Raw genomic sequence first — 12,143 nt, 5'->3', positions numbered from 1 at the left:
TAAATGACAGCTTTATTGAGATATAATTCACATACCACACAATTCTCCCATTTGAAGTGTACAATTCTGTGGTTTTTAATATATTCACAGGGTTGTGCAACCATCACCCCAATTTTAGAACATTTTCATTACCCCCAAAGAAAGCAAAGACCCTTTAGTAGCAATTTCCTGTTTCTCCCCAAGCTCCCTCCCTCAGCCCCTGGCAATCTACTCTCTGTCTGTATAGATTTTTCTCTTCTGGATGTTTCCTGTAAGTGGAATCCTATAATATGATGGCTTTTGGGGTCTGGCTTCTTTCAGCATTTTTATTTCTTGCCCTCTTATGGTTCTTCACAGTTTTTCCAACAGCAGTGTTTCCATGCACTTTGAGAACAATTCATTGGCTGGGTGTGCAGCTGCAAAATTAACCCCCAAGCCTGGGGATGGATGAAAGGGAGCAGAGTCCTCCAAGGCCACAAACCTGACCTTCCTTGTTCCTTCTTGAGCCTTCCTGGCTGCTTTGGGACTGTGGTGGGTAAAGTGGCCCTTTGGGAGCATGGCTGGCTGGGCTTCACACTGGCATACAGTGGACATGCTTCCTGTGACTTCCTTTCTTGGGAGAGTTATAATCACAAGCAGCAGAAGATCACCAGGTGCCAGGCACCATGCTATGAGCATCCCTTGAGTTAGGATAATTTCACTGTTACAGATCGTTTTTCCCCTCTCTTTTTATGGGGATTCACTAAACAGCCACCTCTTTTACTTCATGCAGATGTTTTGCTGAGGCTATCACTTGCGTCATTTTTCTATTTTTCAGCCATAAATGATGCACATAGAAATAATCTCACTCTTTGCCCTCTGCTAGCCTAGATATTTTACTTGTTTATTTATTTATTTATTTATTTTGAGATGGGGTCTCACTCTGTCACCCAGGCTGGAGTGCAGTGCTGCAATCTCGGCTCCCTGCAACCTCCGCTTCCTGGGCTCATGCGATTCTCCTGCCTCAGCATCCCGAGTAGCTGGGACTACAGGCATGTGCCACCATGCCCAGATAACTTTTTGTATTTTTGTTAGAGACAGGGTTTCACCATGTAGTCCAGGCTGGACTCAAACTCCTGGCCTGAAGCGATCCTCCTGCCTCAGCCTCCCAAAGCTTTGGGATTACAGGCATGAGCCACTGCACCTGGCCTATTTTTTAAAATATAAAGTGGCTCTGCAGCCCCTTTGTTCTTAATAAGCTCCACAGGGGCAGGGATTTGTCTTTTGTTTACAGCTACAGCCCCAGTGCCTAAGGCTGGCAGGCCACAGGAGTATTATCCACATTGATTGAACAAATACATGATTTTGTTGAATCCTTTGATGCCCCACAAGGTAGGTAGAGTTATGAGACCCATTTTACAGATGAGGAAACCGAAGCCCAGAGACGTGAAGTGACTTGTCACAGGCCATCAGCCTATAAGTGGTGGAGCTGGGATTTGGTCTGATTAAGGGGGATCTGGAGCTCTTAAGCACTCTATTATGTGCAAATATGTGTTATGGGTTGAACTGTGCCTCTCAAAATATGTTGAAGTCCTAACCCCAAGATCTGTGAGTGAGACTTTATTGGGAAACAGAGTCTTTGCAGATAATCAAGTTTTTGTTTTTAAAAACTGATGCATAATAGATGTGCATAGTTTCAGGGTACATGTAATAATTTAATACATTCATGTAATTTGTTAGGATCAAATCAGTGTACTTGGGATACCCATCACCTTAAATATTGTCTTTTCTTTATGCTAGAAAAATTCAAATTCTTCTCTTGTAGCTATTTTGAAATATACAATAGATTATGTTAACCTATAGTCACCCCACTGATCTATGGAACACTGGGTCTCATTTCTTATATCAAACTGCGTATGTGTACCCATCAATTGACTTCTCTTCATTCTCCTGCCCCCCGCCCCTTCCCAACCTTTGTTAAACACCAATCTATTCTCTAATTTCATGAGATCCACCTTTTAAACTCCCACGTATGAGTGAGAACATGAGATCTTTGTCGTTCTGTGCCTGGCTTATTTCACTTAACAGAATGACCTCCAGTTCCCTCCATGTTGCTGCAAATGACAGGACCTCATTCTTTTTTATAGCTGAATAATATTCCATTGTGGGTATATACTGCATTTTCTCTATTCATTCATCCACTGATGGACACTGAGGTTGATTTCATATTCTGGTGATTGTGAATAGTGCTGCAGTTAACATGGGAATGCAGCTGTCTTTTTGATATATTTATTTCCTTTCTTTTAACTATAACCACTAGTGAAATTGTCAGATCATATTGTCATATCTATTTTTAATTTTTTGAGGAACTGCAATATTGTTCTCCATAGTGGCTGTACCATTTTTTTTCTTTTTCTTTTTGAGTTTAGGAGTGCAGGATTAATAGGCAGGAGAAAGAGAAAGAAAACCACCTGTCTCTCTGGGACTTCCAAGAGGAAAGACTGCCCAGGAACCAATGCACTGGATTTTAGAGTCAGGCTTGAGGAAGTGATGTCTGATTTACACAGGGCTCACAGATTGGTTCGATCACATATGACGTTTACATAGCGCACAGGAAAGGCTGGCCACCCCACCCTAATTTTGTTATGCGAATAGGCTTTCCAGTTGACTGGGGTCATCATGTCTGGTCTTTACTGTACACGTGGCTGACAAAGACAAGGGGAGATGGAGCCGCTGTCTTTAACATGATTGGCTCAACTGCCGGCATCTATGTCTGATGCTTGATTTTGCAGGCTGCTCTTTGTTAGAAAGGAAAATGATTTGGGGCTGCTTTTCATTAAAAGGAAAACCTTTCCGAGGACTTCCATACCATCACTATCTGCCTAAGTAATTTATTCTTAGATCCTGTATCATTCCCCACTCTGGAGTGGTAACCCTAACTGCTGTTAGGGGGTGTTGGATGATGACTCTTTCTGGCTACTTTCTGCTGACAAGTAGCATTGTGTGGGGAAGAGCAGCTAGGGCTCCTCCTGGGGTCGATCTAAGGGTCCTCGAAAGAAAGGCGTGTCCATGCGTGGTTCTGTCTGTAGCACCATTTTGAATTTGATTGCTGTCAGCTATTCCGATGGTCTGTAACACTGGTTTGCCTCCACCAGATACTGTGTTTCAGTGAATGTTGTACCTTGGTATCCCAGAGGAGGTCCCCAATATGAAGTGACTACTTTGTCTGGGGTATATACCTGGGGTTCGTTGTTTTGAGCCAGGAAAATTTAGGACACTGACACACAAGAGGAGTTTAGGAGCAGAGGTTTAATAGGTAGAAGAAAAAGAAAGAAAAACAGCTCTCTCTCTGTTGAGAGGAGACTTCCAAGAGGAAAGACCCCTATTTTTTTTTCTAATAGGCTTAAAATATACATAAGTGGCTGTACTAATTTGTATTCCAGGGTGGGATCTCTTGACCAGGGTTCCCATCAGCTCCCAGCTTCCCAAGAAGCAAGAACCAACCAGCAAGGGGCTTGATCACCACTAGTGGGTCCAAATAAGGGGGCAGTGTCCTGGGGTTGGGAATGGAAGTTTGATTATGAATCCCTCACCATCTGCCCTGAGACCTGTTAAGCTGGTCATGGGGCTGGGCTGCATCTGATGAAGAAACTTCTGCTAAAATGATTTCTGTCTTCTGTAGGTAACTTCCAACCCGAGTAATACAACATAAATAGATGATTTCACTACATGTACTGGGGTAACTTTTCGGATTTCCCTTTTCTTTTTCCCCAACTTTTCCTGTGGCTTTTTCTTCTGTTTTTTGCAGCCAAGAAATGAAATGTTCATTTGTTCATTAATTAATTCAGCAAACATATGTTGATATCTTACTATGTGCAGGCAAAATAAGACATGCTGGTCTCTGGCTGTATGGGCTTGGCAAGTAGCATTGTCTCTTTTCAGGGCAAATGGTAGCTTTGCCATGTTTTTAAAGTTACTCAGGTAATCTCAGGCAAAGGATTAGAAGGAAATGGAGACAGACCCTATAACAACAACAACAAAAAAACTTCATTTGTCAAACAAAACCAAATCAAAAAAAGCCCTACCTTTGGGAAACTGTTTTACCTCATCAGGTTGTCTAGAACCCACAGCAATGGAAATATTAGGAAGGGCAGTGAAGTTCGTGTGTTATTTGAAATTCTGCCAGAACACCCTATAAAATGGGATGTAAACACTCTAGCACTCCCTTACCCCCTACCAATTTTTTATTGTGGTAAAATGCACATAACATAAAATGTAGCATCTTAACCATTTTTGAGTGTACAGTTCAGTGGCATTAAATACATTCACATTGTTTCGCAAACATCCCCACCATCCATCTCTAGAACTCTTTTCATCTCGTGAAACTGAGACTCCGTATTCATTGAACAACCACTTCCCATCCCCACTCCCTCCAGCCCTTCACCACCACCATTGTACTTTCTTTCTCTATGATCTTAACTACACTAAGTGAAACTGGCCGAATTGTCCCATAGAACTGATGTTTATGGTTTCTTTGAATAAGCATAGAAATTGATCCTCCCAGTCTTAAAAACATGAAAAAGGTACATTTGTCTTATCTGAGTTCCTTTCTTGGGAAACCAACCATCAGGTCTCCCAGATAGAATCAAGGAGCTGAAATTCATGAGGCCACTATATCTGGACAATAAGATGCCATGGTTGCCTAACTGACCACCTGCTTCCTATTGCCCAACTCCTCTTCCTTATTCCTCCCTAATTCCTGTTTTCCTGCATGTAGCTACATTTCCTCCCTGCTATATAAACCCTTGAGTTTAGTTGGTCAGGGAGATGGATTTGAGATTGGTCTCCTATCTCTTGGGCTGCAGCACCTGAATAAAGCCTTCTTCCCTGGCAATACTCATTGTCTCAGTATTGGCTTTCTACAGCAAGCAGCAGAATCTAGACCGAACCCCTGGCATTTTGGTAGCATAAGTACCTCATTTAAGTGTAGTCATACAGTATTTGTCCTCTTGTGACTGGCTTATTTCAGTTAGCATAAAGTCCTCAAGGTTCATCCATGTTGTAACATGTGGCAGAATTTCCTTCCTTTTAAAGGCTGAATAATATTCCTAGTACTCACTTTTTTTTTCTTTTGAGACAAGGTCTCACTCTGTTGCCCAGGCTGGAGTGCAGTAGTGTGATCTCAGCTCACTGCAGCCTCTACCCACTGGGCTCCAGCAATCCTCCCACCTCAGCTTCCTGAGTAGCTGGGACCACAGGCACGCATCACCATGCCTGGCTAATTTTTGTATTTTTTTTTTTTATAGGGATGATGTTTTGACATGTTTGCCCAGGCTGGTCTCAAACTCCTGAACTCAAGCAATCCACCTGCTTTGGCCTCCCAATATGCTGGGATTACAGGTGTGAACCACTGCACCTGGTCAATGCTCCATTTTAATATGTTCTTGTGCGTAGCTGAGAGGTCAGCCTAATATCATTTGACCATTGACTGGTGTTGAGGCTTAGTTGAAAAAGTGGGTTAGGATAGAGAAACAGAAAACCTTACATTATGAATATTTTATCTTATCTTTTAACTTACGCATATTAGTATTCTGTATACTAATTCGTACTGTGAATGCTAATATTAATATTGGGTTAATGGTTGATTAACAAATGAGTTAATTGGGTGAAGTCTCACATTGTCTTCCCTGCATGAATCAGGTGATTTCCTTTTTTGGTTCATTTTGAATGTAATGAGAATTTAAAGACACTGGCTAAGCAGCATACAGAACCCTTCCAGATTTTTATAATTTTCCTCCCCCTCCATCTTTATCTTACAACTAATTCTTCATCAATTTCTGTTTAGAAGCTTGCTTTTCTCAGGGCTATCCGAAACACTAAACTTAGTTTTCATAGAAACAACTTTTCTTTTTCCCTTCTTTTTTTTAGACGGGGTCTCACTCTGTTGCTCAGGCTGGAGTGCAGCGGTGCAATCACAGCTCACTGTAGCCTTGACCTCCAGGGCTCCAGCCATCCTCCTGATAACCTGGGACCACAGGCATGAACCACCATGCTGGCTAATTTTTGCATTTTTTGTAGAGATAGTGTTTCACCATGTTGCCCAGGCTGGTCTCAAACTCCTGAGCTCAAGCGATCCTCCCACCTTGGCCTCTCACAGTGCTGGGATTACAGGCATGAGCCACTGTGCCTGGCCTTTCCCTCCTATTTTATCCTACTACATACTACTTAACTAGTTACAAATGAAACTGGCATAAATAGGTTTGGCAGCAAATAACTGATTTTGGTACACATACAGCTCAACACATGGCAGCTGGTGGCTTACTGGTCTCTGATGTTGGGTGTGCAGTGACTCAAGCTAATTATGAGAAAACATCAGACAGATTCAAGTTGAATGAAATTCTAGAAAATAAAGGCCAGTACTTTTCAAAAGTTATCAAGATCATAAAAGACAAAACTATTACATATTGGATGACACTGAGGAAATATGACAATGAAGTATTTGGCTGATTCTGAATTGTATTCTTTTACTAGAGAGAACTTTATTAAAACAATTCGTGAAACTTAAATGGGGTCTGGGGAGAACATGGTAATAGATCAGTGTTCATTGCTTGATTTTGATGGTTGTATTATGGTCCTGTAGGAGAGTTACATGCAATGTGGAATCCTGGATTGGATCCTGGACCAGCAAATGGTCAAAAAAATTTAGTTTTTTTTATTAAGTGTTCATTAACGGAAAAACTGATGAAATTTGAATGTCCATAGATTCACCAATGTTCATTTCTTGGTTTAGATAGTTGTTCTATTGTTATGCAAGATATCAACATTAGGGAACGTTGGGTAAAGGACACAGAAAAACTCCAGGTATTCAATTTTTGAGTCTAAATTTTTCAAAAGAAAAAGTTCTTGCTCTTTTTTTTTTTTTTGAGACAGAGTCTCACTCTGTTGCCAGGCTGGATCACCCAGTGGTGCGATCACAGCTCACTGCAATCTCTGCCTCCCAGGTTCCAGTGATTCTCATGCCTCAGCCTCCTGAGTAGCTAGGACTATAGGCGTGTACCACCACGCCTGGCTAAATTTAATTAATTTAAATGAAGGCCAGGAGTTCGAGCTCCCAGGTGAGGCCAATGAAGTTGCTGGTCCACAGACCACGCTTTGGGAAGCCCCCACATCTTGGTTGATTTTAATTATTTATTGATTGATTTTCTGGGCATGTGAAAATATTTCCATAGCTCTAGGAGTCAGAGGTATACAAAAAGGTGTTCCAAATGAGTGTCTCTCCCTCTACCTCTCTTCTACCCCAAGGAATCTGTGGCTTGGGAACTCTTCAAGAAATGCTGACATGAAGTTTGAGAAGTGCTGGTTCAGAGAGGCTTGAAAAAGCACCTGGGCTTTATTTGGAAGCGGAGCAGCAGCTGATGCCTCCCTAAATGTTCTGCAGATCCCAAAGCAAAGACCTCTGAGACTACCGCCCCACCCTGCCCAGCCACGGCTCACTCCTGCGGTGGGCTCTGCCAGAGGAGGAAGAGCGGGACCCTCAAGCTCTCTCTGGGTCCTCAGCTCCAGGTCAGATAACCATTTTTGGGAGAGGGTTGAGATGCTGCAAGGGTGGCTTTGGAGGGAGCTCTGACACTTGGGAACTCTGATCATTTCTGGCACATCTGGGTCTAGGATTAAATAAAACATGGGTTACTTCCCAGGTGAGAGGTTCAGAAAATGGGAGGCATCTCTTTGGCCTGCAGCATGAGGATAGTTCAGTTGTCTTCCCTGTGACTGGAAGAAAAGGTGGCACTCTCTTTCCCAGTGTTGTCCTTGGGCCTGTGTCCCCCTAAAATACAAATAATAGCCCACTTGGCAGCCCAGGCTCCCCGTCTTGGTAATTTGGCCTGATAACCCCTGAAAACCCCCTGCTCATCCCTCCTCGTCCCCTCCAGTTTTGGCTTCTCGCCTGGGTGCCCAGAAAACTTTGCCAAACCTTAACCAACTTCATGCTACAGCTGTGCCTTGGTGTTCCCTCTAGAGAGAGCGTTTTGTGATAGTACCAAGCACGCAACAGAATACGCTCACTTAAGCTTCCACTGAGAGCCCATCCTGGGCCCTGGGAAACCGCAGTAAACAAAACAGACTCAATTCCTGCCCTCACACAGCTTACTTTCTGGTGGAGGAGAGAGACACTAAACGAAATAGGTAAATGATATGGTATATTCGAGGCTGACAAGCCCTATGGAAAAAATAAAGTGGGGAAGAGGGTGAGGAGTGGTTTGTGATTGAGGTGGTGAGTTATGTGGATGTCTGAAGGGAAGAGTGTTGCAGGGGGAACAGCACATGCAAAAGCCCTGAGGCAGGAGCTCATGGTGTATTTATGGAATGGCAAGGAAGCCAAAGGGGGCTGGAGAGGGCGAGGGACAGGGAGCAGGTGGGAGATGTGATCAGAAAGATGGCCTGGAAGGGTTAGATCTTAGGGCCTCAAAGGCCCAATGTAGGGATCTGGCCATCATCAGAGTCAGTAAGGCAGTTGCCTGAGGAGTGACGTGTCCCACCATAAGGGATGCAATGATGAAGCTCTGCAACCTCCTTGCCCTGTGTCCTCATACAAGAGTCACCACTGCTCTGTGCCTCGGTTGTTCCTTCTCTTAAATGGAGACAATAACAAGACCTGCTTTATCCTCCTATTACGAGGATTAATGACGTAAGGGGCCAGGCATGGTGGCTCACGCCTGTGATCCCAGCACTTTTGGAGGTCAAAGTGGGAGGATTGCTTGAGGCTAGGAGTTCAACGCCAGCCTGGGCAACACAGCAAAACCTTGTGTCTACAAAAATAAAAAATAAAAATAAAAAGCCGGGTTTGGTGGCACGCACCTGTAGTCCCAGCTACTTGGGAGGCTGAGAGGCGAGGGAGGGTCGCTTGAGCCCAGGAGGTCAAGGCTGCAGTGAACTTTGATTGCACCACTGCATGCCCATCTAGGTGAGAGAGTGAGAGCCTGTCTCAAAATAATAATAATAATAATAATATAAGTAAAGTTCTGATCAAGTGCTAAGTAAATCTCAGCGGTTGTCATTATTGTTATCCAGAATATTTGCCCTCTGGTTTCATGTCCTCCTTCCCAAGACTCTTAGAGTTCCTCAGACTCTAAGGAGGAACAAAAAATAGGTGCCTGGATTATCCAGTCTACCTCAAGAAATAGCTTGTGAGCAGCTACGATGTGCTGCGGGATGGTGTCCAATAGCAATAAAATCCATGAGAGAGTCCAGGGACTGGATGCACATCTGGGACCATCTAGCTTTCTTTTCTTATTAGAAACAGAGTCTCGCTCTGTCACCCAGGCTGGAGTGTAGTGGCGCGATCATAGCTCACTGCAGCCTCGAACTCCTGGGTTCAAGCAATCCTCCTGCCTCAGCCTCCTGAGTAGCCGGGACTACAGGCACACACCACCATGACTGGCTAATTTTTAAAATATTTTTTTAGAGATGGGAGATGTCGCTATGTTGCCCAGGCTGGTCTCAAACTCCTGGGCTCAAGCGATCCACCTGCCTCGGCCTCCCTAGTGCTGGGATTATAGGCATGAGCCACCGCGCCCAGCCCATCCAGCTTTCTTTACACCAAAGGGCTGCTGCACAGAGACCTTTCACCTGGAATGTTCTTTCCCACATCCCTGCTTCACATAGCAAAGTCTTGCTCATCTCAGAGGTTTCAGCTCCTTCCTTGGGGCTCACCAGACCCTAGGTGAGGGCATTGTCCGTGTGGTCAGAATGCTCTGCTGCTCTTTCCCTGAGCATACATCCCTCTTGTATTAAATTCTTGTATCAGGTCTCCCTCCCCAGCATACCATGGGCTCAAGAGGGCATCCCTTGTCGGCAGCCCCCAGTGCAGATCTTGCACACAATGCAAACCTCCCAGATATTTTCAGTATGAATGGAACACTTTTTTTTTTTTGAGACGGAGTCTTGCTCAGTCGCCCAGGCTGGAGTGCAGTGGTGCGATCTCGGCTCACTGCAAGCTCCGCCTCCTGGGTTCACGCCATTCTCCTGCCTCAGCCTCCCGAGTAGCTGGGACTACAGCTGCCCGCCACCACACCTGGCTAATTTTTTTGTATTTTTAGTAGAGACGGGGTTTCACTGTGTTAGCCAGGATGATCTTGATCTCCTGACCTCATGATCCGCCTACCTTAGCCTCCCAAAGTACTGGGATTACAGGTGTGAGCCACCACGCCCGACTGGAACACTCGTTTAAGCATGAAAAGCTCACCTTGTTTGGGAGCTGATTAGTTTCTTATTGAACCTTACAACTTCCATTTATAAAAGCCCTCTCTGTGGCTATCCCTCACTGTGCTTAGCATGCATCTTGGGGTATTCCCCAGAGTTCCAGCTGAACCTGGGAAGCCAACTGAGTAAAAGAGAGAAACTCCCAGGCGAGGACGAGTCAAGGGTTTATGGCTGGATTCCTGCATGCTCTTGCCACAGCACCTCAATGTGCTGCAAGAAAGTGAGCTGTTCGACATTTCCCTTTATATGGCTGGATTTAATTGCAGGCGATAGAGTGTTAAATCTCAAGTGCTGGCTTTTCTGACTTTCAATGGGAGGGGAGCAGAGAGGCTCAGTTGGAACCTGAAGGGAGGGCAAATGGCAGTTTGCACTCTGATTCGAAGGGAAGCGAAACAACCTCAGAAACTGCAGAGAGAGCCTCTTAGTAGTGATACCTAATATGTGGCTCCTGGGGAAGTAGCTAGAAGCACTAATACTGGTAATAATAATAATAGCATTTGTACAGAGATTATTATTATTTTTGAGTCAGGGTGTCTCTCTCTCACCCAGGCTGGAGGGCAGTGGCAAAACCTTGGGTCACTGCAGCTTCCACCTCCTGGTTTCCAAGCAATTCTTTTGCCTCAGCTTCCTGAGCAGCTGGGACTACAGGTGTGCACCACCACACCTGGCTAATTTTTTGTATTTTTAGTAGAGTCAGGGTTTCACCATGTTGGCCAGGCTAGTGTCAAACTCCTGGCCTCAAGTGATCCACCCACCTCAGCCTCCCAAAGTGCTAGGATTACAGGTGTGAGCCACCATGCCTGGCTGCAAGTGTTTTTATCTAACATACATCGTAACTGTACTTAAAAATGTTTGTTCCACGAGAAATGAAGCTTCCTGAGGACAGAGATTTTTGTTTGCTGCTATATTCCCAGCATAGTGCCTGACACATGATAAGTGCTTAATAACTGTTTGTTGAATGAATGAATGACCTTAAATCATCCTCCACACCTTGGGTAACATGGACATAATGCACAGAAAGTGGTGTGCTTGGTTCCTGGCCCCCAGTAAGTAGCATTTGATGTTTGCAATTAGGACTATTAACTTGGGCCATTGGAGGAATGTGGGGTCCTCTGGCCAGAGGAGCCCCCCACTACAAGGCAGCAGCCATCTTCCCACCCCTTAGGTTCCGGGTGGGGGACTTGAATTCAGGAAGCCTGAGACATTTATTGGCTACTTCTGAGCTCTCGGTCCAGATGGCTGGACCTAGCTGGCTCCTGACAATTGGAGAAAAGCTGTAGAGCCTAGAGGGAGATGTTCACAGTACATGGAAGATCAGGGTACGCAATGGCCGGATCAGTCCTTAGCCATTATTTATTATCGCTGCAGGCATTTTTGTGAAGGAGATGGCAGGCGTTTGGGCACATAGCTCCTTCCAGATGTCCGCCATAAACGCTCTGCAACTTGCCGAGTTCTCGGGAACATAAAACCCGCTGTCAATGGACTTGCCCAGAGCCTGTATTTGCTGCGTTTTTGTTCTTGTTTAGTTATTACATTAAGTCTCCTGTGATTACAGAGCTGACAGCTGGTAAGGATTTGCATATGGCATGAAATTAAGTTAGTTCATTTTAATGTCTAAACTGAGCAGGGCGTGAATTTGTCTGGTGAAAACTGTCTCCCTTATCTTTGTTTGCACATCTGCTTTCGGCTGTAGCCTCTGATGTCTTCAAGTTTGATTTCTCCCCACTTCACCCAGGGAAGAGAGAGAATTGGCTCCCCCTTCTAGAATTCCAGGAGGGACTTTGCACTTTGGGGTTTAGCATGTTCTCTTTTAGGTTTCAGGAGGAATTAAGACTCCAGGGCTGCTATGAAGAGACCAGCATTCTAGCCCCATCTTTGTGACTTGCTTGCTGTGTTGCCCTGAGCAAGTCACTTTCCCTCTCTGG

At 44.7% G+C, this 12,143-nt stretch overlaps 1 long non-coding RNA gene across 1 annotated transcript in view; it reads left to right on the top strand.

Moving 5' to 3' along the window:
- Positions 1-12,143, top strand: part of LOC109029185 (uncharacterized) — a 69,115-nt gene that overhangs the window by 8,241 nt on the left and 48,731 nt on the right. Inside the window, exon 2 of the long non-coding RNA XR_008670589.2 lies at positions 7,261-7,521. This is a non-coding gene — a long non-coding RNA (uncharacterized lncRNA). The remainder of the gene's footprint in view (positions 1-7,260; positions 7,522-12,143) is intronic.

The sequence above is a fragment of the Gorilla gorilla genome, chromosome 10 (assembly GCF_029281585.2).
Source record: "Gorilla gorilla gorilla isolate KB3781 chromosome 10, NHGRI_mGorGor1-v2.1_pri, whole genome shotgun sequence".
NCBI classification, from domain to species: Eukaryota; Metazoa; Chordata; class Mammalia; order Primates; family Hominidae; genus Gorilla; species Gorilla gorilla.
This window is presented reverse-complemented; position numbering and strand designations above follow the sequence as displayed.